Genomic DNA, 27,658 nt, shown 5'->3' on the forward strand with positions numbered 1-27,658 from the left:
CACACAGCACATACAGCAATACCATGTGTGCATGAGATTCAGGCTGAGTACAGGATACAAAAGCTGAGGGAGGCAGAGGCTAGTGGCCAACAAGTACAAAATGACATTCTGTAAATTACTGTCACATGTTCTTGTGCTTGTGCAAGGAGACAGGACAGATTGAGATGCAAGTGGGAACTATTATTTGAAACTAAGCAGTGTATTTAATATGACAGTCTTAGTTAGGGTTTCTATTGCTGTGATGAAACACCATGACCAAAACACAAGTTGGGGAGGAAAGGGTTTATTTGTCTTCCACTTCCACTCCACTGTTTATTATTGAAGGAAGTCAAGATTGGAACTCAAACAGAACAGGAACCTGGAGGCAGGAGCTGATACAGAGGCCATGGAGGGGGGTTTCTTACTGCCTGGCTTCTAATGGCTTGCTCAGTCTGCTTTCTTAAAGTACTCAGGACACCACCCCAGGGATGGCAACACCCACCATGTGTTGGGCCCTCCCCATCAACCACTAATCCAGAAAATGACTTGCACAGGCTTGCTAACATCCAATCTTCTGGAGGCATTTTCTTTTTCTTCTTTTTTTATTTTTTAGATTTTATTTCGTTTGAGTACACTGTCGCTATCTTCAGACATACCAGAGGAGGACATCAGATCCTATTACTGATGGTTGTGAGCCACCATGTGGTTGCTGGGAACTGAATTTAGGATCTCTGGAAGAGCACTGCCTCAGTGTTCTTAACTGCTGAGCCATCTCTGCAGCCCAAAGCATCTTCTTAATATAGGTTCTCTCCTCTCAGATGACTAGTGTGTGTCTAATTGACATAAGACTGTTCAGCGTAACCGACCTTTTCTCAACGTGACACACAAGCACATCATTGTTAAGCTATATTTTTCCTTTTTCATTTATCCCATAGATCTCACATGAGAAATAAAATAACTTGAGAAGTTGCCTAGTCTTTACAAATTTAAACACATTAAGTTCAGTCTCTTTATAAATAGCCAATCACTTTTAAAATCCAAAGTCTTTTAAAGTTCAAAGTCTCTCAACTATGGGGTCCTATAAAATAAAAAATAAGTTTCTTATTTCAAGAGGGAAGAAAAAAGGTGCAGTCACAATCTAATAAAAGTACAATTAAACCCCAAAAATATAAGTAACTCTGCTTCCAATCTCTGGGATTTTCTCACAGTCTTCTGGGCTCCTCCAAGGGGCTTAGGTCACTTCTCTGACTCCACTCTTTACCACACACACAGCCTTTCTTCTAAGCTCTAGCTGTCTCCATTCCTCAGTTGTTGCTCTTACTGGTGTGCATCCCATGGTTACTAGCATCTCCACAATGGGCTTTTCTGCTGCAATTGAGCTGCACTTCCATCAGTAGCATTTCCTGGGCTCCTTCATGGTGCTGAGCTTCAACTTCTGGGCATGACTCCTTTAGTCCAGAGCCTTCTACAGCCACTGAGGTTGCATCTTCCCCAGTGGTCTCCTGGCTTCTCACAGTGCCAAACCTCAGCTGGTTTTCATGCCTTCATGCCTTCAAGCCCACTGGTGGTGACTTCAAACTGGGTGACTCTTACAGTACCAAGTTTGGTTGCCAGTGCAGGGCTGCCTCTGGAACACAGCCTCAGTGTGCTCTTGTGAGGCCACCCCTGGAACACCGCTCCAGAGTGCTCTTGGGAACTACTTCCCAGAAGATTTCACCTCAGTAATGCTGGTCTCTTCTGAATCACTGCTTATTTCTTAGCTCTAGTCCACCAGCATCAAGTATCCCATCAAAGCAAAGATTCCACTTTAGTAGTTCTGGTGTTTTTGTTACTCACAGTTGATTTTTCAGTCCCAGCTAAAAAGAACCAATGGATCTTTTTAAAGTAACAAGTGGCCCTGATAGAGTCTTTAAACTTTCTTCTGAAACTTGACAAGCCAGGCCTCCATCATCTGCATTGCCCTCAACATTCATGTCTTCCCAACTCCTACAGAACAGCTCAAAGGCATTGAACAGTTGAAATCTTTTCTTGCCTAAAGTTCTGGAGTCCTTCCTCAAAACTCCCCAAAACAACATGGTCAGGTCTGCTACCAAAATAACCCACAATTCTCGTTCTAACTTAGAGTTTCTATTGCTACAATGAAATATTATGATGAAAAAGCAAATTGGGGAGGAAAGGGTTTATTTAGATTATACTTCCACAGAACTGTTCATCATCAAAGTCAGGAAAAGAACTCAAATGACAGCACCCGCGCTGCCATGGTACTGAGTATCGGGCGTAGGCCTGGGGAATTGACAAAAAACAGACACGGGTCATTCTGCAAGGAGAATGCCAAAGCTTTACTGAGAGACTAGCAATATATATACTAGAGGCCAGGGAAGGAACAGGAGAAAACAATTATAGTCATAGGTCAGGCACCTGGGAAGTCCATACCACCCTGGGCAGGAAGGCAAGAATCAAGCTAAGCCATGGGATGTTTTGCTCTCAAGAAACTTGTGCAAAAAAAGCTCAGCAGGGGATGTTGAGCCAAGCTCTCTGGTTCTCAACAACTCCCCCTTTTTTATTTTTTTAAAGAATGAATAGTATCTGTCTTAGGACACCTTCGGTCCAACTCCCATTACCCATCTCTGGGAATCTCTGCCAGTCCCAGAGCCCCTGTCTTAGGTTGGTGTGGACTGCAAAGGAGTTGCCCGTCATAGACTAACTATTCTCGTTACAAGCTGAGCCAAATTTGAGCAGATGTATTATCCTGTGCCTAAGCACTTGTTCAATTATTGCTCTGGACTGGTTTTGTTGTTTGCACATACAGTTTAGCAGGAACAATCCCAATGTGGCAGCTTCACAAGCCAAAAACCCCAGTGCCATAGAACCAGACCTTTTTAAATCAGGGGTGGCAATAATGCCAAAGTCTCTCTGATGGTAATACAAGGTGACAAGGAATCTCCCTTCATCATTTAGAGGAATAGACACAATTCCAGGAACTCTTCAACTACAGCAATATCTTCATATTCGCAGTAGTTTGTCAATACACACAATCCACTAGAACAATTTCTTCTTGTCTTCTTCCTGTTCATGAGACTTTTCAAACTATAGAAGATGGGACTAAAACACATGGTTTAGTATTCAAGGAATCATTGCAAAGCACAAGACAGGAGTCAAGAAATGAAGTTCTATCTAGCATAAAATATTCTCTAATGTAAGATTTAAGGTAATATTGTCCTGCCTGAAGTTGTTCTTGTACTAGGTGATGAGCTGCCTCCATTTTCTCCTTAGAAAGGGGCCACTGTACTTATACCTTTAAGACCAATCAGAAACAAAAATGAAGCAACTACATGAATCTTATAAATTTAAACCAAACTTTTTTTTTCTAGCTGCAATTTCAAGAGAAAAAGCACTTTGTACCCAATAGGAGAAATAACTATCAGCCTACTTGCCCTAGAACTTGAGAAGCTGCTGGCCCTTTTAAAAGCAGCTTTTCTCTAGCTGTGCTTGACTCCTAGCTAAATGCAGGGCAGCTTAAATCAGCCTTTGCTGTGTAACCTGAGACTGGATCAAGAGATGGACATCCAGTAGATAAAGTTTTTACCAATTTTTCTTTTCAACATGAAATAAAGTTTTTACCATTTTTTCTTTTCAACATGAAACATAGGACAATCATTCAAACAATGAAACAAGGACAGACACATGTGAACAAATTGGTGCACCAAAAACAATACATAGAGAGGAAAGAGCACTTGTAACCAGTACTAATAATATCTCCAGTAGGGTCAATAGAGGAAACAGGACGTCTCCATGTTTCCCCTTGTCCCTAAGAGAATTTTGAATCCATTTTCCTTCTCTCTTTCTCTTTCTCTTCCATGTTTCTAAAATCTGTTTTTTGTCTTTTACTCTTTTTATTTTATTTTATGCCACATTCCTCTTGCCTGATGCAGTTTTATACTGCTGACAATTTGCCTAATAAAATTCACCATCCCAATTTGTTGTCACACCCTAGCTGTTTTAACCTTGAATCCAATACCTGTTACCTAAGCAGAACCCCCAGTTGATCCACCAATTTTAAGGTGGAACTTATTATCCCCATGGTGCCATCCTGTACTCACTTTTACTTTGTTTCTTGCAACATATATTCCCCAATACGTTCCTCTTCCTTTTGCCGGCCAGCTTTCCTTGGAACGATCCCATCAGGTGCTCCTCTCTTTCCCGATCTCGGTGGGACCTCCATTTGACAGCGCCTGCGCTGCCACGCTACGAGTATCGGGCGTAGGCCTGGGGGATTGACAAAAAACACAGACACGGGTCATTCTGCAAGGAGAATGCCAAAGCTTTAGTGAGAGACTAGCAATATATATATATATATATATATATATATATATATATATATATATATATACTAGAGGCCAGGGAAGGAACAGGAGAAAACAATTATAGTCATAGGTCAGGCACCTGGGAAGTCCGTACCACACCGGGCAGGAAGGCAGGAATTAAGCTAAGCCACGGGATGTTTTGCTCTCAAGAAACCTGTGCAAAAAGCTCAGCTGGGGGTGTTGAACCAAGCTCTCTGGTTCCCAACACTCAAAAAGGGCTCAAACCTGGAAAAAGAGATGATGCAGAAGCCATGGAGGGGCTTTGCTTACTGACTTGCTCCTACTCCTTCTGGTTTGCTCAGCCTATTTTCCTATAGAACCCAGGACCACCAGACCAGGGTTGGCACTGCCCACAATGGGCAGCCCACAATAATCACTAATTCAGACAATGCCTTACTGGTTTGCCTACAACCTGATCTTACAGAGGTTTTTGCTTTTTAATTGAAAATAGATTCTTCTCTCATATAATACATCCTGATCAGTTTCCCCTCCACCACTCCTATGATCCCCATCCATCTCCCTCCAGAAAAGAGCAAGCCTTCAAAGGACAACAACCATACACATGAAATCAAGACACAGTAAGTCTTATTCAATAAGACAAGGCAAAAGCCCTTACACAGAGGTTAGAAAGGGAACCCAATAACAGAAAAAGCATTCCAAGAGCAGGCAAGAGTGAAAGACATGCCTGCCCACAGGAAGCACACGGAGACATCAAGCTAACATCCTACAACAGATATGGGGGAGGGACCTGGTGCAGACCCTTGCAGGACCTTTGCTTACTGCTTTGGTCGCTGTAAGCCCAAATGAGCTCTGCTTAGTTGATTCCTTGGGCCATGTTCTCCTGGTGTTCTCCATTTCCTCTGACACCTACAATCTTTCTACACACTCTTCCATGGGACCTTAAGCTCCAAGGAAGGGATCTAATGGAGGCCCCCAATTTATACCTTCTCTCCTAATGATGTCTGGCTGTGGGTTTCTGCATCCACTCCCACCTGCTTCTGGAAGAAACCTCTCTGATGACTATTGGATAAGGCGCCAATCTATGAGTATAGCAGAATATCATTAGGAATTGTTACACTGATTTTTTTTTTTAAACCAGTCATGCTTCATTCTACCCTAGGTCTCTGGGCTATCCCGTCTCCAGTTTCTGGCCATTCAAGAAGTGTCAGACATGGGATCCCTGCTATGGAATAGGTCAGAAATTGTCTGGCCACTCCCCATGTTCTGTATCAGCAATGCCCCAGCACATTTTGTAGGCAAGGAAGATTGTAGGTTAAAGGTTTTGGGGCTGGATTGGTGTTTCTTTTTGGTAGCCTGCAAAGTATCTCCCCACACCAAAGAGACTAGAGCTTAGGGGTGAAAGCTCCATGCAGGCACCAAGTCAACCTCTCCATATTCAACGAGCTGTGTGGGTGCTGTCTTCAGCAATGTCTGTGTGTTGTTTCTGTATCATCCATCTGTCTGTCCATGTGTTCCGATCACCCCAAGCCCAACACCAGTTTGCACAGAGCAACCCTGCAGGCATTTGTTATCGAGGTAGATGACTTAGCTTGTGCCAAGTTGACATAAAACTATCAAGCACAATGGCCTCCAATAAAAACCCCATTATTTTGATTGTGTGTGTGTGTATGTGTGTGTGTATTTGTGTGTTTAAATTCTAGAATTTTACGAAGTTTAAAAAGAGAAAACAAGGAAGGAAAGAAAGAAGGAAAGAAAAAAGAAGAAAGGAAAGGCAGTGGGACAGGTGTCATCATGTGTAGGGCTAGGGGATTCATGACTGAGGGCCAGTAGTCCTTATTACACCAGTAATTCTTATGTCTTGAGATGCTTCAAGAGAGAAAGAAGTTGAGGTTTTGTGGAGGAGGATGGGGCTTGACCTTGTGTTATTTCCTTAGAGCTTGAAAAGGAATCGGTCTTTGATCTCTATCAAATTCCTCCTTTGATACTCATGGATCTGAGAGACCTGCAGAAATGCAGTAGAAATGCTGGCATCTCTGCTCACTGAGACCCATCCTCAAAATCTACATGTTCATCCAGGTCCACAGTGACCCTTGTTCACAGTAAACATCGACAAGCACTGACTCTCAAGATCTCCACTCACTGCAGTCTTCTAGGTGATAAGCTGACTTATTTGACAGTTCTGTGGCTTGGTCCTTGGGATGGATGGATATTTTTTCTTTAGTGTTTATTTTGTCAGTGGAGGAATGTGTGCATGGCATGGCACATGTGAAAGTCAGAGAACACATTTTGAGGATGAGTTTTTCTTGTACTATGTAGGTAATGAGATTGAACTCAGGATATGATCCTTAGCCGCAAGTGCCTTTATCCTCTGAGCTATCTCAATGGCTTCCCATTGAATATTTTTCATATGCTTCTGGTTAATTTATTATCGTCTTTTGAGAATGTGTATTTGAACATTTGCCCTGTTTTTTTATGCAGTTATTTTGTTTTATAGTTATGGCTAAGTTTCTTATATGTTAATCCCTTGTTATATGAATACTCTATAAATATTTTGAATTTCTTAGGTTATCTCTTTACGTTATTAATTATTTCCTTTGCTATACATAGTGTGTCAGTTTGACATAGCCTCAGTTGTTAGTTTTGCCTGAACTTTAGGAATAATAGACCTCTCCAAAATCTTTACCCAGACCAATTTCTTGAAACCTTCCCCTATATTTTCCTACTGATATTTCAGAGTTTCTGGTCTAATGTTTAAGATTTTCATCCATTTTGAGCTATGTTTATGTGGTTTTTAGATTAATCCTGTTTTGTATAGCTATCTAGTCTCCCCAGCAACATTTATTGAAGAGTGATTGCTTTGCTCTATGTAGGTTCTAGCTGCCCACGTGGAAATGTCACTAAGTTGGGGGTGAGGATATGGTTCAGGTATAGAGAGAGATCTTATCTAACAGAAAGCCCTAGGTTTGACCTCCAGTACCACACAAACTGGGAGTAGTGACATAGGTTTGTAATCCCAGCACTAGAGAAGTACAGGCAGGAGGATCAAAAGTTTAAGGTTATCCTCAGTGATATAGCTAGCTGGAGTCCATCATGGGATCTATGAGATCTTGTCTCAAAAAATTACCTGGCTGTGGTCATGTGGGCTTATTTCTAAGTCCTCTATTCTTGTCCCAAACAGCAAGTAGTATGCTCTATCTTTACTTTGAGATTTTAAAATCAACTCCAGACTACTCAAAATTAAGGTTTAGCTCAAAGAACATAACAGAAAACCATACCTGTTTTCTTCTGTAGCTTTGATAGGTTAAATTTGTAGCTATGCTTGTTTCAACAATGGTATTTAAATTTGGTAGAGTGGAGGAGTTTGTATGGAAATAAGTTTGAAAGCAAGTCCCAAGTTGTTGCAATATGTGCCAGTTAAATGCAAAATATGATTGCAAGTTCTATGAAAACAGGAAGATAGGTTGGGCTTGAACAATGCTGGTGGGTCACCGAAGGTACTGCCAGTTCTTAGTGTGGGCTTTGCTTTCTCCAAGCTGCTTCCTCCTTGGCCAGAAGCTCTTTGCTTTTTCCTGAAGCACATCCACTAGTGGGGACACAGAAGGAAATGGCCAAAGAATCCCTGGAGTTCTCTTTTCTTCAGCTTGCACTGGCAGGAAACCCGAGAACCTTCTCGCTTCTCTGAAGTATAATCACCAAAGATATTTGATTTCTTTGAAAATCATTGAAAAGTCTTCCCAAAACGCCAGGAGGGAACAATGTTTCACTTCATCAACATGCACATTATCCCACTGGCTATCTGAATTCATGGCTCTCCAAAGGTTTATTTGGTAAAATCAAGATTCTAATCTTAAACATTAAATGATATTTATGCCAATTACATTTTAGTTAGTTTCTTTTCCATCTTCAAACAGAAGAGACCAAACTTTCAACCTCTCTTCCTATATGCACACTGATTCCAATCCAGTTGCTGTTAAAAATAACTAAAAATGACACATAAACTAATAAATAACACATAAATGCACACTCATTTTAAAAACTACACCTCTTCTGCTTGCATAAAGACAATGTTATCTTTTGCTTGTGGTCAACAGTCTCATCATTCCTCCCTTGCAATGTTTATAGGAACCCAGTGTCTGATAAGAATATTCTTTCCTCACAACTGACTATAGAGTTCCAAGTCAGCTCATCTACAACCCAGTCCATATACCTAAGGCTAAAAGACTATCATGAAAGGAAAAGTGGAAAGCTTGTAAGAGCCAGAGAGTCAGAATGTCTGATGTGAGACTGTATTTTCTACATGTTATAGCAGTGGTTCTCAACCTGTGGGTCACAACCTCTTTGGGGGCAATCCTTTCACAGGGGTTGCCTAAAGCCATTATAAAACAAAGGTAGTACTACTCATAGCAGTAGCAAAATTACAGTTATGAAGTAGCAACAAAAACAATTTTATGGTTAGAGATCACCAAAACCATATTAAAGAGTTGTAATACCAGGAATGGTGAGCTTCTGTTCTTCATATATGCCAAGGTCTTGAAACAGTGCTTACTTAGGAAAATGGTCCTACTCCGCTAACTTTTTTCCTGTACTCTAAGGTACTAACATTTTTTAACATAAAATCAAGCCTTTTGTAGTACTCAAATAACTGATATAAGGTAAGTAAATCGAAGGTATACCAGTGTAGTGGCGCATACCTCTAATCTCCGTATTTAGGAAGTGGAGGCAGGAATATCAGGCTATTATTCATGGGCAGTCTGGGCTAAAGACCATTTCATAATAAATGATTAATCAATGAAAACTAAAATAAATAAATTATAAATATGGTTAATCTTAGTTATCAATGTCCTACAATAGTATAACATATATGACACTATTTCTGGATAGAAGTGAATGATTACTCACTTCAGATAAAGGAAGAGCTAATGATAGAACAAAGTGAAGATACCATCAAAATTCAACTTGGTGAACCATTGAGTTTTACTGAGGTTGCTTATGGGAATATGAATGAGGAGTTACATACAGGGCAGAAATGACTCAAAGACAGCTATTTCTCCAAAATATCATCCGTCATGGGATCTGGAAAAATTGTAGTATGGCCTAAAGGTAGGTCAGTATGTCAGAGAGTGTCCTTTTCTGTTATATCAGTTGGTTTGAGCCTCTTCCAGGTGGTTCAGTTTATATGAGAGTCTTTTAAGCTTGGCTGATCTCTGTCTCTCAGGTGATCTGGCTGGTCTGAGAATGTCTCTCAGCAGTTTTTAGTTCTTCCATGTGCTTCAGGAGGGCAGGGCCCTGTATGTCTAGTTGGTTCCAGGGACTTACTGAAACCTATTGTTTATGTCCTGGGCTTAATGAGCTTTCCTGCAAGATGGGAGGTTTTGAGAACTTGTGTCTTAATGAGGTTCCTTCTAAGATGGTGGTTTCTATGATTAATTCTAAATCTTCCTAGAATGAAAATTGCTTTTCTATTTCAGAACCTGTAGGTCACCACTGAGCCTTTGGCAGCTGGCTTAGCAGCTGACTGAGCTAGCATGACTTGTCTTGCTCTAACCTTGACTTGTGCTCATGAGCAGCGCAATAGTGCTGTGTTTATGTTCATGTCACTTAAGTTTGATTGCTGCCCAAAGACTGCAATTTACTTTATATTAGTTATTATTAAAGTCTCGTTTTTCCCCATGACAAAAGAAATTCTGCTGTCATTTTGTATAAATGTTGACCACACCCAACAGATTTATCATTTATTTTGGAAACAAGAGTCTTTCCGAATTTTCATGTGCTATATTCTGAAAACATCAAAGCTTTAGGGTGGTTCTTTCTGAAACCCTCAACCCTGATTACACTGGCTTTAACATTTATGGTCATCTCGGGGTCTTAGGCTCAGAGACTGTAAGAATAATCTCTAGTTCCTAAGGGCAAGAAAACAGTGTTAACTTTCTAGAGTTTCTCCTTACAGTCAACTGAACTTCTAGACTTAGTTGATAAAGATTCTGGTTGCCATGTGCAAAGGGAAATCCATGGAAATGGTGAGAAATTGTATTCTGGGCCTTAGGCACCTCTGCATCCATTTGCTTATGTGCATCATGACACTGAATGTGAGGATTCCAGCCAGAGTTCTGGATGCTTGGTGGTAGGTACCACAGTCTAACTCCAGGCATGGCCTCTGAACCTGCACCAGCTGGTTCAGCGACAGTGCTGGAAGCAAATGTGCAGAATGCATGGCCGATGTGTTCAGTCGTCCTCTTCTCCAGGAATCATTTTATCTAGGGGCCAGAAAGCCCCATGACGGACCTGAAGCACAGACATGCATGTATCTTCCACCTGTCTCTGACAAGCCTCCCACCACATTTCTGTTTAAAACTTTCATCTAGTTTTTTTTTCTATACTTTGTGGCACCAAAGGGCATGGAAACTCACCACCTAGAATCTAAATGGCTGCTTCTTCTTGGTATTACCTTGACAAACACTACCTTCTTCCTGGCCAAAGAGAGATATTGTGAGCCAATGTTAAGCCTTCCATCGTTCCTTTCCTTCCTTGTTTTGTAGTCTTGCCAGTTGCTCATATTGCACAACTTTCATACATAAAATGTTATCTGATTCTCAGTCAGTCTTTGGGAGTCTGGGAGAGGTGTTTAAGGACTTTACCTTATGTAGAGTTGGTGTTATGAGACCAAGATTCCCTCCCTGAAGGGAAGATAGGTGGAAGGGAAGCAGAAGGCAATCATAAGACATGTGGTACTTTAGTGAGTTGCAGGGGATGGATAGAGTCGCTAGTGCATACCTAGTGTCTGTTCATTGCTTAGGGTAGTCCTTCGGTCATAGCAAAGGGCAGAGCTGATGAGAATGGATGGAGTTGAGGTGGGAATCTAAACTTCCCAGCTATGGATGGGACAAGGGTACTAGGTAGCAGTAGATGGGCTCAGTGCCTCAAATTGAGCTTCTTTGTGTGAAAGGGAGGCAGAAAGGGGCTTAGGAAGGTAGTCAGGGTATGTGTTCCTTAGGCAGGTCACAGGAATGGGAAGAGCTACTGGTGTGATTCTAGTAACTTCCCTGGAGAGGAACAGTTCTCAGGTGGTGGGATGGGTGTAGCTGGTAGCATGATTATGGTGTCTAGCTAGAGAAGGTACCAGGTTTCCACAAAAGGGATGAGTGGGGTCCATGGAGTTTGCATAACTTAATCTCCAAGACACCTGGCCAACCAGGAAGTTAGTTTGGCTGGGAACTGCTTAGGGGATGGGCCTTTCAAGACAACCCTGAGATCTGATAAGATGTTTTGGTATGCAGAAGTTGACTTGCTAAAAGAGACTTTTGTGTAACAATAAAAAGGTTTTAGGAAGTTGTCAAGGTCAGTCCTTGAGAGGCTGTTGCCCCTGCTGCCTGAGAGGTCTAAATTCATCCTGCAGTGTCTCTCTCTTCTTCCATAGATGAATTGGCCTGTACAACCCACACCAACAGTTATTAGAACCCCATTGCTTCATGACTCCAATGTAGACTGAAGACCAGTAGCTCCCCAAGCCTTTCTGGCGATGCAGCATCAGATAGGAACTACTGAAACATCCAGTTTGAATGACAGTTTGATTCTTGACCTGTCCATTGGGAGACAGCCATTGTTAGATTATCCGAATCATATCATATACAGTGATTCTATCAATTCCATTCCTTTAAGGGACACCTGTGACTAATACCCTAATAAACTATGAAATAACAGATAAAAGACACAAAATGGCAATTATCTACTGCTTTCACGGTAGCCTTATGGTACACTAATAAGACATTCTTTTTAAGCTTAAGGGGTTTGTATCAGCTCACTGGTAAAAATGTTGAGTTTGATACATTTGTACTACCTATCAGCCAGGAAATTCAGACATTTGGGGTTTGGCACTAGAACCCCACCACCACCCTTTTAAATTAAAACTAATTGCACGACCCAATACATGAAAAGCTGTAATTAGCATAAATACTTTACCTTTTAAGAATTAAAAATAATATTGACTTCCTAGAAAGTTAGTCAATAAATAATAGAGTATTTTTTGATGAATATGAAAGTGTTGTGGAAAGAATTTACACATAAGACATTATAGTAAGCCTCTAAATTGAACTCACTACTGCCTTTGTTTTGATAATGAGAAAAGTTTGATTCTTGGCCTAGCAGTCAGAAATGGTTTTAGATTTTTGTATTGTTTTGATGTTTTATAATTTTATGATTCACTGGTGAATAGAGATGACCAGAGATTATTTATTTGGAGGCAAATTAAAAAGTACAAGTTAACATTCAGGTATCTAATATCATACACATATGTGCATATCCATATTATACAATATACAATAAAATATATTAAATACGATTTTGACAGTTTCCTGTAAGTATCAAATAATTTATATATATTTAGAAGGTATGTTTTTGCTTATTGGGTTAAAAAGCTTTATTGAAATTTAGATCCCATACTCTTTTTTTTTTTTGCCTTTTGCAAGGGCCTTTAAAGCATTGCATAGGCTTTGCCACTGAGCCTCACACTCCAATCAATTCATGCATTTAAGGTGTACAATCTAATGTTTCTAAAATACAGACTTTTCTTAGGTATGTTGAACTCTAAAAATAATTATCATCCTTTAGGATGAACACCGATTTTAAGACATTTATGTCAGGTCACAAAGACTCCCTAATGAAGTCTCATTTCTAATCAAGCCGCAGATAATTTGATTGTAAAGTTTTGCCTTTCTAAGCATTTCATAAGTGGAATACCAGAGTCTTCTTGTCAGGTCATCACTTGCTTGGTATATTTTTGGGGTTTGTCTACTTTGTAGCATGACTCAGTATTATTATTGTTGTTTATATTTTATTGTTATTATTATTATGATGATGATGATGTAGTGCTTTTCCCCTATACAGCTATATCACATTTTATTTATGTACCTCTGATCTGAGAGACTTTCTGCTTCTTCTATTGTGAATAATGCTACCAGAACCCTTTGCTTATAGAAATTTCTTATGACCATGTAATCATGTTAAAAATTATATTCTACCTTTAAAATAAAACCTCAAACTATGTTACACACCCATCATCTACGTGTGAGCATTGCAGTTCTTGTACCCTCTCCACTACCTTGCTGTTGTCTGTGTATTTTATTTTAGCCAGTTTAGGAAATATGAAATGATGGCTCATTGGAGTTTCAATTTGTATTTGCCAAGGACTGATGATACAAGCCATGGACCATTCATATATCTTTGAAACCACTGTGTAGATCATTACCCCTTTTCTTTATTTCTTGATATTACATTGCCACCATTCTTTATATATTCTGTATAAAAGTTGTTCTTTTATCTTTTGTCCTAAGGGGAAAATACAACACTTGCATTTTAATTTGGTTTATGCAAGGATCAAAAGTACATTATATATGTCTATATATTATACTATATATGTGTGTATATATAGATTATATATATGGCATATTTGTTTGATATATTCCCTAGTTTGTTTTCTGTTTTTGCAATAAAACATAACCAAAAGCAACCTGGGGAAGGGAAGAGTTTATTTGACTCACACTTCCATTTCTCAGACCATCAGTAAGGGATGCCAAGGAGTGAACCTAAAGAACCTCAGCAGAGAGCACAGTGGAGGCGTGCCCCTGACTGGCTTGCTTTCAGGCTCATAGTTCACTGGTTTCCTTATCCCTTATAGGATGGCCTGCCCAGGGGTAGCACTACCCACAGGAGGAGGGACCGTCCCATAACAAACAATCAAGAAGATGACACAAAGACATGCCTACAGGCCAATCTGATGGAGGCATTTTCCTAACTGAGGTTCTCTCCTCTATGTGACTTTGGTTGAATCCAGTTGACAAGATATCACTAGCACAGTATATAAATATATTTGCTTAAGCACACACATAGAAACACACATTATTTCTATTTGGGGGTGGATATTATGATATAGGTAAAAGTTGTTTTCCTACATCTGATTTGGATATATTCTCCCAGTCTGATTTATATTTTCATTTTCAGAATGTTTAAAATATATTTAGAAATGATACGCACACAAAGAATTTGTGCAGTCCTGGAAGCAGCTCTGTGGTATCCTGGAATTATTATGCCACAATGTGAAATCTATTTATTCACTGACATTTAAACTAAGCAAAGAGTAACACATCCTTGGCAAAATCATGTACTAATACAGTTGGAAAGGGCCTAAATGACATAAAAATACTTTCAAGTAATTTCTTGCACGTTTGATTGATTTAATCATAATTTCTGTACATGTGGTTTTATGAAGCATACAGAGTACAACTGAGGATCAAAGCAAAACACAGAGATGTAGTTAATGCATCGAGGGAAGAAGTGTAAAAACAATCAGTTATTCTTTGTAACATTTGCTGGCTAGAGATAAAAAGAATTGGATGTCAAAGACAATGAAGAACTTTGAACTCTAAATATAACCATAATGGAAATTCACTATAGAAACAACTTGTTTTACAAAAGCAAAGCAACAACAAGCAAGAGTCCATGCATTTTTGGGAATGATAGTGTGCACGCCAGATAAAGTATGACTGCTTACTTACCACTGTCCCGAGCTTCCTTTCCATTTGGGATTTGTATAGTTTTGGATGTCTCTTTAAATTGACTTCTTGGTTTCATTTGAACACCTACTGGTGAGACAAATAAGGGAGACAAATAAGTAGTTAATCATAAAATTATGAATCAACCACCTTAATATCTTATGTTAGTATACCTACAAGTATAAAAATAGTACCATGAGATCAAATGATTTTTATTTGAGATGAATGAAACTGATAGCCATTTACCTTGATTGACAAAGAAAGGTTAAAGAGACTGAAATTAATAAAACAAGGAAGCAAAATTGGGACATGGCTGTAAATTTTATAGAAAAAAGAGTAGGGAACTAAGAAGATGGTGGATGGCACCTAGTTTATTTCCTGCCAGAGTCTCCAGGGGCTTTGAACAGTATCTGAACCATATGTTCAGTGGTAGACAGTTTAAAGAGATGGGAGCAAATAGATGTACAAAGGCATCAGCAGCCTTGTTAGAAGGAAATGCCCAGAAAGCTCACTCTTTTCAGCACTGGGCACTCAACACTTGCCGGATAGCCTTGAGATGCCACTGTGAACAGATTCCTCCTGCACTGGCAGCTTGGCAGCCTAAGACCATTTGTGAGTCATACTCTGGATGCTCACAATGAGTGTTCTAGGAGTATTAACTAAAATGGGGCCAACAGAATACTGCTACAGTGAGTGTATTAGTTTCTTTTCTGTTGCTGTGATAAAATACCATGACCAGAGGTAACTTTTAGAACAAGGGGTTTAATTTTTCTTAACTTTTCCAGAAGATTCTAGTCCATAGCATTTGGTGGGGGACAAAAGGAAAAAGATTGTATTTTTTTCCACTCACAATGAAGCTATAAAACCTTAAAGCCTTTCCGCACTTATGTACTTCCTTTAGGAAGGTTTCACCTCTTAAAGGTTACAGAACCTCCCCCAAACAGCACCACTAATTGGAGAGCAATTGTCTAAACACATGAGCCTTTGGGGAACATTTCTCAGTCAATCCACAATATTGACTCAGAACTCAGTACTCGGGAAGCATAAAAGTGAGTGTCTAAAGGACCTTTCATAAGGCTCCAAGCAGAGCATCAGAGAGCAGGACGTACTATACTAAGTGGCCTGTCACCCGAGAGATCTTCCAGAAGTGTCTGCAATAAGGTAAATAGGATGCTAAGTAGAAAACCTCACCAGTAGAATGGAGAGAATGAATAATGGGGAGGACAGAATATCTGGGCTTGAAGACAACACAGAAGAATTGGAATACTCGGTCAGTGACAAAAACATAATAATGAAAATGTATGAAATATGTGAGATGCATAGTAGTACACCATGAAAAGTCCAAATTTTATGAGCCATGGACATAGAAGAAATGCTTGACAAGGACAAAGAAAACATTTTAAATAAAACTTTTTGTTTTATTTAAATATTTATTTTTATTTAGTAAACAAAAACTATAGACATTTAGAATGCCCAATGGACAAGATCAGAAAAAGATATTCCCCATATTATAGTTAACAATATATGGAACAACAAAGTAGAGTGAAATGTATAAGAGAGAAACATCAAGTAATACATAGAGGCAGGTCCATCTAAATAATAGCTGATTGCTTAACAGAAAAATTTTAAACCAGAAGGTGTTGGTGAAATAGATCAGTAGGTAAAGACACCTATAATCAAGATTGAGGACCATTAGGACATGCATATAAATTCTATATTCTGATACACTGGAAAACTCTAAAGTGACTAAATAAAATTCTAGATACATATGACTTACCAATATGAAATAAATATTAGACAAGCAATTTAAACAGATCTATGAGTAACGACACCAAAGTAACCTACCTAGAAAGCACTTATCAACAACAAAGATCATTGTAACTCAATCTCTCTGTTTTACACAAATATAATAATTCTCAAAATACCTTGAAATGGAATTTAAGGACATATCACAATGCCGGGGAATCAATACATTTAAAAGAGAAATTTTCTGATCATTTAAAAAGGTGCATAGAAGGTCTTTGAAAAAAGTTCCGTAGTCATAAAAAAGTTTGAAGAGGGACTGGAGAAGATAGCTCAGTAGTTAAGAGCACTGACTGCTCTTCCACAGGTCCTGAGTTCAATTCTCAGTAACCACATGGTGTCTTACAACCATCTGTAATAGTATCCTATGCACTCTTCTGGTATGTGTGTGAAGACAGCCACAGTGTACTCATAATAACTAAATAAATAAAATCTTTAAAAAGTTTGAAGAGATAAAAAATGAAGGGAACATATATCTATAATAAAGAGTATAAACAATAAAACCTGTTATAATATATACTATATAGTGATATATAGATATATGAAGAAAAACCTCAAAGCTATCCTCTTTCTCTACTCTTCTTCAAAATAGTGTTTAAAGTTTTAGAGCAATATGACAGAGAAAGCACACACAGGGGCATGCCTTAGGATTTCTACTGCTGCAATGAAATACTATAATCCAAATGCAAGTTGGTATGGGGAAAGGGTTTATTCAGGACAGGACCTTAAACAAGGCAGGAACTTAGAGGCAGGATCTCATATATAGGCCGTGGAGGGGTGGTGATTACTAGCTTGCTCACATGGTTTAGTCACGTTACTTTCTTATAAAACCCAGGACCACCAGCTGAGGGATGGTACCAACCACTATGACTTTGGCCCTCCGTCATTGACCACACTAATTGAGAAATGCCTTACAGATGGATCTCAAAGAGGCATTTCCTCAACTGAGTTTCCTTTTCTCTGATGACTCTAGCTTGTGTAGAGTTGACATACAAAACAAGCCAGTATTGGACACTAATAGGAATGTGTGGTTGTTGGTGTCAATTAACATCACAGAATCTAGAATCACCTGAGATATGGGACCCTGAGCATGGTTAAGGGGGTTATCTTGGATTATATTAACTGACGTGGGAAGACCCATATTGACTATGGACCAGACAATTACTTTGGTAGAAGATCTTGAACAATATAAAATCATGGGAAAAGGGAGGTGCACTAAGAAGCATTATAGATGTTTTGTAAAGGTAGATGTTATGTGAGCAGCTGCTTCAAAGCTCCTGCTGCCTTGACTTTCCTGACATAAAAAACAGTACCTTGAGTGGTAAGGTAAAATTTTCTCCCTTAAGCTGTTTTTGTCAGGTTATCTTGCCACAGCAACAGGAACAGAAACTAAGAAAAAAGAAGAAGAATTTAGAGTATTTTTATTTGTGGATGATGTGATTCTATAATTAAGAGATCCTAAACACTCTTTCACATAACTCTTGGAGCTGAAAAACACTGTCAGCAAACTGTCAGAATACAAAATTAAAAGATGATTTTCTATATTCGAATGATAAACATGCTGAGAAAGAAATTAGGGAAAAAATCCCATTCAAATTTCCCTCAATAAAGAAAATCATGAATGTAATTTTTATTTCCTCAGATGGAGGGGTGAGGTGAGAGCTGTATTCAAGCTGTGTGAATACAGTGTGAATACAGAGCATTTCTTTCTCTGTTCTATCTATCCCTAGGCCTAGGCCTTGAAACTTCTAGCCTCTCCATAATTTAATCTTCTAAACTGATTCAATCTGGCTTCTCTCAGCTTCTCACTGAATTGCTCTGTTTGGCCTCATAAAAGCTCTGACAATCTGTTCTATTCTCCTGGCTCCTCCTCATTCTCTGACTCATTCTGTCTTCACCTGCAACCTGTCCCTACGAAACTGTCCTGGTGAAACTCTCTCTCTCTCTCTTCCTCTCTCTCTCTTCCTCTCTCTCTCTTCCTCTCTCTCTCCCTTTCCTTTCTTCAGTCCTTTCTTTCTGTGCTGTTCTTGTAAGAGTTCGGTGTATCCTATCACTAACACATTTTGTCATATATTTCTCTGATTCATCATTTTGTCTGCCCCTCAGTCAGATGTCACTTTCCAACATGGTTGCTTCCTTCTACAAACTGTACTTATCTACATTGTCTGTATTCCAGCCAGATCATATAGACCTAGAGTGTCCTTTAGATGTGATCGTTTTGCATTGCAGCATTGTTGCGGGATTAAAATTTCTCTCTAGAAATTCCTAACAAGTTTATAAGCCTGATAATAACATACCTTTAAAACAAACAGAAATAAACTGAAGAAGACACTGGAAGATGTATAGAGCTCTTATTAACTGGAAGAATGAATATTGTGAAAATGGTCATCTTATCAAACACAACCTACAGATTCAATGCTATCCCATTTCTATTCTTCACATAAACAGAAAAAAAATCTTGAAATTCATATGGAAGCACAAAAAACCTTGAATACCCAAAGCCATTCTGAATAAAAAGAACAATGTGAAGGTTCATACTTGATTTCTTGTTTCACTGCAGAGCCATAGTAGTAAAAACAATTATCGAAGAATAAATTAAATATCAATTAAAAAATCAAAACACTAATTAATCTTTTTTAAATTGTTCTAAATGTTGTAAATGAAGAAATTCTTTGTATTGTATGAGGTCAGCATACAATACCCTGATATCAAAGCTAGATAACAGGACTATAAGAGAACCATATATCAGTGTCTTTTATGAACAGTACCAGAGTCCTTAACAACACCCTAGGAAATCAAATTTGGTAATATATTAAAAGGACCATACATAGTCACCAGGTGGGGTTTAATCATGGAATGGGGTTTAACTATTCATTTCTAGAGCTTTTTATTACAACTTTTCCTAATTACCTGGGGTTTGCTATCAAGCAAAATTTTGGGGGCTAGTATTCCTTTTTCGAATGACCAAAAATATTTGCTTTCATTTGATATGGTTTATACTGTTTGCGTGATACTACTACTAAATCTAGGGTCTCCAAACTGGCAAGTTCTGTACCATCTTCAGCTTCCAAGATTACAGATTTATTATTTTAAACACAGACAAACATGGAAGACAGAAGAATCTGGTGGTGGCATTATGGAGATTCAATCATAAAGAAAATAGCAATCTAGTTTCTTAAATGAATTATAAATCTACTTTCTGGGACAGCCATAACAAAATAGCATAGACTGTTTGAAAAAGGATAGGCATTTACTTTCTCAGAGGTTTAGTCTAGAGGGTCAAAACCAATGTGGCTGGATCTGGTTTCTTTTATTTTCTTGCACACAACTATCTGTGTTTTATGCTTATGTGATCTTTATGTGTATAAGCATCTCTGATGTCTTTGTGAGTCCAAATTTCCTTCTGTAAGGACACATGTCAGTTTGAATTAAAACCCACACTAAAGATCTTCTTTTAATTTAACCATTTTTTAAAAGGCCCTGTCTCCAAATAGAGTCACATCCTAAGAAATTGGAGTTGGGACTTGACATTGGAAATTCTGAAGCACACAGTTTTAGCCCAAGACAAATTATAAGGAGATAATAGAGTATGAAGGGGGTCCTGTCAATTAAGAGCTTATGGGGGAAAATAATTTTAAAATGTTAACAATTATGAGGCAATTGTGGAAATTTGAATAATGACTGGATGTTTCATGATATCAAGTAATTGTCAGGCTGGAGGCACAGCTGTCTGGCATGCGTGAGACAGGAGTTTACTTAGAAAAGCTTCTCTGTTGTTTAAGTGTGATATTAATTAGTTCTACCAGAGCTTTTGAGGTACAAATACTGCCACTTGGGCTGGATGGGCCAGTTAAAGAGACAAGTAATAGGAAAAGCAGAGACAGATTTACTCAACATGGCCGCCCTGGAAAGAGAACAAAATAAAGACGCCCACCATCTCTCAATTCCATCTTTGACATTCTAACCTGAGGTTTAGTTTAAATGGAGGGCAATAAGTATGGATGAGTCAGTCTGGGTTGAAGTGTAATAATGCTATCATTGACCCATCACCGTCTGCCATCTTGTTTCCAATTTGTCTTGAAAATTGTCTGTACTGTGTGAGAGCCCTTCTCTAAGAAACAAACAGGCTTCTCCTTTGGTTAGCACCACAGCCTATTTCTTTTCTTCCCTAGCATGAGACCAGTTGGGGGAACTCTAGTACCTTGGAGTCTGACAGCCAAAGAGAGGTCATTTTAGCTACTTTTCTGTTTCTGTTATAAAATACCATGAGCGAAGGCATCTTAAAGAAGAGTTAATTTGTGTTTAGGGTTCCAAAGGCAGTAGAATTCATCATGGTGGGAAGTCCTGGCAATGAGCAGGTGCCCCAGCCCTCGGGGGTTTTCGACAGGGGACCCTAGGAGAGAAGGGCAGAGAATGAAAAGGACAGGAGAAACGAAGAACAAAGCCAAGACCAACTTTTTTCAAGGCGCCCAAAACTGTATTTTCTCAGGGAATTTATACAGGCAGGGGAAAAAGTAAGGCAAGTGGGATTTTCCACATAGCCTGGGCATTCTGCCAAGGTGAATCTCTGGCAGTTGTAAGATGTTTTCTTCTTCTGGCAGGGCGCAGTGACCATCGACCACCTGATTTCTCCAAGTTCTGTAGCTGAGGAGAAGTCAGAACCTAAGCCTATCTTTAAAATGGAATCTAACCATAAAGTAAGGTCAGTTTGGCTCCTGGCATCTCCTCCCTTTTTATTTAATTTTTGTGAGGCCGGGGAGAATGCAGACATCTATAGGTCTCATTGATGCACAAGAGGAACCTCTTCGTCTTCCTAACCAAGAGGAGGGGAATCAGTGACCCAATTCCTCTCGTGGGGAACAGAGGATTGTTCTTTCCATATCTTAGGCAGCTCTTGGTGTCTTTTGGAGAGGAGGGGCAGAGCCTAACTTGGTGGAAGACCCCCACATAGTGTAGATGATCTGAGGACAGACACCAACCCCTATGCAAATCAGGTGTGCTTCACCAAGGACTCAGAAGCAGACAATTGGGTCCTCCCCCTGCAGTGCTTTGCCTTATACCCCCTGCAGGTGCCCATACTAAGTTCATGCTGTGCTGAACCAGTGTGCATAGCTCTGAGTTTCTAAGCATCCCCTGTGTGGGCGATGTCATCGCATGGCTTAGCCAGGCCTCTGTCAGCTAAATCAACTTGATGATAATGTATCTGTATGGTTTTTGAATGTCACGGAGTCAGCCTGTTGTCTAATGAATCCTGTCAATCAATTTAAAATAAAGGGTCCTAAAATAGCTATCAAAAGCACACAAAGCAAGGGCCCAACAAAGGGGCATCAGGAGGGAAAACATGGAGGATTCCCACCAATCAGTGGCAGCTCTAGAAAATTTCTGTCTCTGTAGATCCTCACTCAGCTTATGGAGTTTATGCACCTGTAATTCTATCAGGCCAGATTCATTAACATAATAGCAACATTCTTGCTTAAGAAAAAGGCATGTTCCACACTTCTCAGCTGTGAGAAGTTCTAAGGCACAGGGATTCTGCAAGGTAACTTGGGCAAGTGAGGTTATTTGCCTTTGCAGAGAAGCCAGAGATTCAGCAGAAGCCTCTATAACTAATTGAAATTGTTTAGCTAACTTATTGGTAACTGCAATGGAATGTCCAAATGATCCACCTGCCAACCCAGTGGCCACCACAGAGGTAGTCATGGAAAGGCCGATTACAAAGGGCAAAAATAATGCATGTTTCTCTCTTCTGAAATGTTTAGAAGACATAAAAATTTCTGCAGGGGTACGAAAAATTAGGTGAGGAATCAAGGTAACAGGGAGCCACAACATGGAAAGATCTATATTTTTTGACAAGTTTTTAGTGAGGATGCCATTAAACCAAATAAAATATCCACCTGGGACAAAATATCAGAAGATGGAGACTGAATAATAGTGCATCTTCCTTTTCTAGAGTCTCAATAACAAAAAGGAAATTTGGGGAATGGCCAGTCCAGTAGAGTTCAACCTTAGGAATAGGAGAGGTCTTCATTGATTTTACTGTTGTAGAGTTTAATGCAAAACAAGAGGGGACAGCTACTAAGGGCGTGTACTGGCTAGTTTTGTGTGTCAACTTGACACAGGCTGGAGTTATCACAGAGAAAGGAGCTTCAGTTGGGGAAGTGCCTCCATGAGATCCAGTTGTGGGGCATTTTCTCAATTAGTCATCAGCGGGGAGGGCCCCTTGTGGGTAGTACCACCTTTGGTCTGGTGCTCTTGGGTTCTATAAGAGAGCAGGCTGAGCAAGCCAGGGGAAGCAAGCCAGTAAGAAACATCCCTCCGTGGCCTCTGCATCAGCTCCTGCTTCCTGACCTGCTTGAGTTCCAGTCCTGACTTCCTTTAGTGATGAACTGCAATGTGGAAGTGTAGGCTCAATAAACCCTTTCCTCCCCAGCTTGCTTCTTGGTCATGATGTTTGTGCAGGAATAGAAACCCTGACTAAGACAGGGCGGATGGCCCAACATAGCACACAAAAAACATGAAGAAAGGTTTCCCAATCCTGAAACATTGGCCAACATCAGCCCTTCCCTCAAGAGGGAAATCCAAGAAAATGGATGAGTAGCAGGAGAGACAGAAAGCTGGCTATTACCTGGCGGTGGTGGTGCATACCTTTAATCGCAGCTCTTGGGAGACAGAGGCAGGCGGGTTTCTGAGTTCAAGGCCAGCTTGGTCTACAGTGTGAGTTCCAGGATAGCCAGGGCTACACAGAGAAACCCTGTCTCAAATAAAACAAACAAACAAAAAAATTAAAAAGAAAGCTGGCTATTAAGCTCTCGTACTGTATTTAAAATATTAGAATAGACAGCAGATTGTACTTGAACAAAAGAGCGCCAGATATAAATCCTGCGGCTAGGCTGACTTTCTTTCCCGCTCACATACATGGCTCCTTTTACAGAAGTCCAGCGGCTATCCCAAGGGGCCCAGACAACCAAAGTAAATCCTGTGGCTGTCTTAAAGAAAACAAAGGGTTGTTACGAGCCAAGAAGGCCACATTCTACCTGATCTACACTTTAAATTTGTAAAATTTAAATATATGGCCTTTTGACACCCTGAAGGGGGGCAATCATCAGTAACCAATATCTCCCCTTTAAACTGTATAATTTGTCCAATTTTCTGCTAAATACAATAGCCATGCAAGGAGGGATGTTAAGTGTGAAGATGTCTGTGTTGTCAGCATTAGTAGGAGGCATCCAAGAGTGTCAAGGACCGCAGCCACTTTCAGTGATTATAATCAGCATCATTCTTTGTCCCCACATCAGGATACTCTGGCAGCTAGCATGTTCCTTCAGCATCCTGCAGAAAAAACTCAATCATTCCCTCTTCTCCACACTCAGAGTTCCTTGGCATTGAAATTTTAAAATTTTTGTGGTGTTGGAGATATGATTCTCCCCTCTTTTATTTATAAAAATATTGTTTTAAAGTTCCATGGGCCTGTTCCACAATATCTTTTCCTTGAGGATGATAAGGAATCTCAGTAATATTACTAATATTAAGTTGTTAACAAAACATCTCAAATAACTGACTGTAATAGTCAGTTATAATATTTGTCTTAATCCGATTTGAAACATTAGTATAGAAAAACAACATAGGCAATGACTAATTTTATTTTTAGTTGCTTCCCCTGTTAAAAAAGTTGTGGCTAGAAAGCTTGAAACGCTGTCAATAATCATATGTATATTTTTATTTTTAAATCAAAAATATGAGTTGCATTTATTTGTCTTGATTAGGTACAAATCCTCAAGGATTAACACTATTATGTGGTACAGGAAGAAACTGAGGACAGTGAGGGCAAGTCTTTATAATTTGACTTACATATTTTCTAGAAATATCAAATTATTGTATTAAGCTATTATTATTTTGATGATGTAAAGAATGAGGTTGTTTGGCTAATTGTTCTTGTGTAAAGTCTATAATCTGCCTGATATGTAAACCTGCTGTGGCATTGTCCTCATTATGGAGTCTGGACAATCTAATATTAGCTTTTAAGTGTCCTAAAAGCAAGAAACAGTACATGTGCTGGACAGTGGTGGTGCACGCTTGTAATTCCAACACTCTGGGAGGCAGAGGCAGGCAGATTTCTGAGTTCGAGGCCAGCCTGGTCTACAGAGTGAGTTCCAGGACAGCCACGGCTATTCTGAGAAACCCTGTCTCGAAAACAACAAATCCAAAAAAAAAAAAGAAAAGAAAAGAAAAGAAAGGAACAGTACATGCTTCTTAAACTAAGCTGTATTTGTATAAAATTTGAGAATTAGTGATATCTATAAAAATATAATTTTAAGCAATTATAAGCCATGAGCTATCTATTTTAATTATCAGTCTACAAATTAAAAGTTTGGTATAAACAGTGGCTATAGCATGTAATTTAATTATTTGTGAAGCAGGAGGAAAATTTAAGAGAATAAACATGTGATCTAATTATATGTTTCTCTACCATTAGAGGAGCTGTTTATAAATATAGTAAATGCATTTTTATTGGTTGCATGTATACATTTACAAAAGTATGCATAGAGGCAAGTTCTAAAAATGTCTTTAGAATAACGATTATCAAATTTGCCTAAAAAGTTTGCTGTGCAATAGGCCAAATATTAATATTCTGCAATAACCAATGTAATTGCTGTTTGGATTAAGGAATAATATTTCATCAATTTCTTTTATAAAATATTTTTATGATTCTATCTTACAATTTGGTATTAACATAGCAACAGATTCCTAATAGGGTGTTCAAACTTTACTTGGATATGAGGAAATATGAATTTGCATTAATGGTCCCTTTTGCCAAAGAACTGCTGTGAAACAGCCAACAATTGACTTTTTTGCAAAGTTATTTATCCCTCATCAGTTCATTGTCCAGGGGATTAGGATTTGCATTCCCCTTGAGACTACCAAGCAGAAGTTTAAGTTCTCCTGTAGCAAGCTTAAGGTGAGGTCTTAACAAATTAACATTTTCTCAAAGCTTTTGAAAATCATTTAAATCAAATAAACTATCTTTTCTTATTTGAATTTTCTGTGCCAGAAGTTGTTTAGGATATAACTAGTCCACTTGCCTGATATTTTTTTAATTATAAATATGGATGAGCTAAAATCCTGAGCTTGTGATTGAATTGTAAACTGCAACTAATGGAACATTGGCAGTTTAACTATATTTTTAAATTTCTTTTGTAATATTAGAACATACCGGTTGGGCGGTGGTGGCACATGCCTTTAATCCCAGCACTTGGGAGGCAGAGGCAGGCAGATTTCTGAGTTCGAGGCCAGCCTGGTCTACAGAGTGAGTTCCAGGACAGCTAAGGCTACACAGAGAAACCCTGTCTCAAAGACCAAAAAAAAAAAAAAAAATTAGAACATACCCATAATTTTGAAGAACAAAACTCAGTTTTAAACTATCTATTTTCTTTAAAATCAATATCAAAAGCATTACTTCCACAAACAAAGTTTGACTGCCAGTTCTTACTTATGAATGCATGACAGTATAGCTCTTAATGTATCAGTAAAAAGACATTGTTCCAAATTCTATCTTTTATAAGTCTAGTTTCTAGGATAAAGAATTACATAAATATTATCTCAATTTAGAAGTATCTTTAGAGACCTGTTTTTCTGGGTTGGCTCATGCCATATGTTCTTTAGAATGATTCCAAGCCTGAGTTACTAATTTTAAGCTAACTTTCTGTTACCAATGTTATAAATTTTTAATCATACCCAATAACTTATAAGTTAATACTCTATAACCAAGACATGTAGAATATATTTATATCTAAAAAACCAGTCAGAAACAAATGTGAAGTTGCTATAAACATATACTTATTTAAACCAGACAAAAGTTTCTTACATTTTTTAACTATAATTTCAAGAGAAAAGCACCTTGTCACTTGTTGAACCCAATAAACACAATTACAGAGGTTTTTCTAGGAAAAAAAACAGCCATCAGTTCTCTTACCAAAGATGTTGAAAAGCTGTTGGCCCCTTTAAGAGCAGCTTGTGTAGATGATCAGCCCCAAGCAGGGCTTCTCCAGCTGCACTTGACTTCCAGCCATAATGCAGGGTAACCTATCAGTTTCTCTTGTAAAAATTCAGAGTGCCTTTTAAACAAGTTAAACTAAATCAAGCGGTAGACAGCCAGCAGATAAAGTTTTAACCATTTTTTTTAACATGAAACACAGAGCAACTGTCATTCAAACAAACATAAATTGACAGACATATGGATAGACATATGGTGCACCAAGGACAGACAATAGACGGAGAGGGAAGAGAACTTGATGTCCCAAAGAGATCCAGATATCCTAACCAGAGCTAAGGATATCTCCAGTAGGATCTAGAGAGGAAGCAGGACGTCTCTTACTTTCCTCTTGTCCCCAGGAGTGCTCTGAAATAGCTTTTAACCATTTTCCTTCTTTTGATGCAATGTCCCAGACATGGAACAATTCTGAAACCTACTTTCTTTCTTTCTGTCTCTGTCTCTGACTCTCTCTCTCTCTCTCTCTCTCTCTCTCTCTCTCTCTCTCTCTCTCTCTCTCGTTCAAGATCTAACTCTTTATCTCCTCCTTCTTCTGGGAATTTTGCCAGAGAAGAGGAGGCACAGTGGCAGCCACTGATAGTTGCTCCCCAGTGCCCTGCTTTTCTAACCTCTCCAATTCCTCCTCACTATGTATGTTTTTCATTTATATTTTTACCATTTCTACTTCTGAGAGCCATGCACAGTATAAATATACTTGAGCTAAGAATTTTCTAGCACCTGTTTTTTTATTTTTGTTTATTTTATTTTATATAAAATTAAAACATTTGTGAAGATCTTACTTTTTAACCGTTATTCCTGACACCTTGAGGGCCTCCATGAGACCATAAAGAAAAGCCTCCTGCTTTACTTACTGCCTGTTCTATAATGTGTTGTCTGACTTACACCGGATCTCCCACTGATAGGCGTTTCTGTGGTGATCAATTAATTACCCTGGATCTCCCACAAACAAGTGCTTCTGT

The 27,658-nt window shown here is 38.9% G+C and overlaps 1 protein-coding gene and 1 long non-coding RNA gene across 6 annotated transcripts in view; one reads left to right on the forward strand and one right to left on the reverse strand.

Annotated features, from left to right (window-relative positions):
• LOC127678681 (broad substrate specificity ATP-binding cassette transporter ABCG2) overlaps nt 1-27,658 on the forward strand; it is a 112,868-nt gene that overhangs the window by 13,942 nt on the left and 71,268 nt on the right. The gene's annotated exons all lie outside the window — the stretch shown is intronic.
• LOC127678684 (uncharacterized) lies at nt 1,039-27,140 on the reverse strand. 5 transcript variants are annotated; one of them, XR_007976616.1, is made up of 6 exons: nt 26,622-27,140; nt 20,853-21,044; nt 17,965-18,040; nt 14,852-14,935; nt 4,080-4,245; nt 1,039-3,066 (listed from the first exon to the last, which is right to left on the reverse strand). It is a non-coding gene; the product is annotated as an uncharacterized LOC127678684 (long non-coding RNA). The 5 variants fall into 5 exon arrangements; XR_007976614.1 differs by having other exon boundaries at nt 1,039-4,245; XR_007976613.1 differs by lacking the exons at nt 1,039-3,066; nt 4,080-4,245 and adding an exon at nt 9,255-11,880.

Source organism: Apodemus sylvaticus, chromosome 2 (assembly GCF_947179515.1).
Source record: "Apodemus sylvaticus chromosome 2, mApoSyl1.1, whole genome shotgun sequence".
Classification (NCBI taxonomy): domain Eukaryota; kingdom Metazoa; phylum Chordata; class Mammalia; order Rodentia; family Muridae; genus Apodemus; species Apodemus sylvaticus.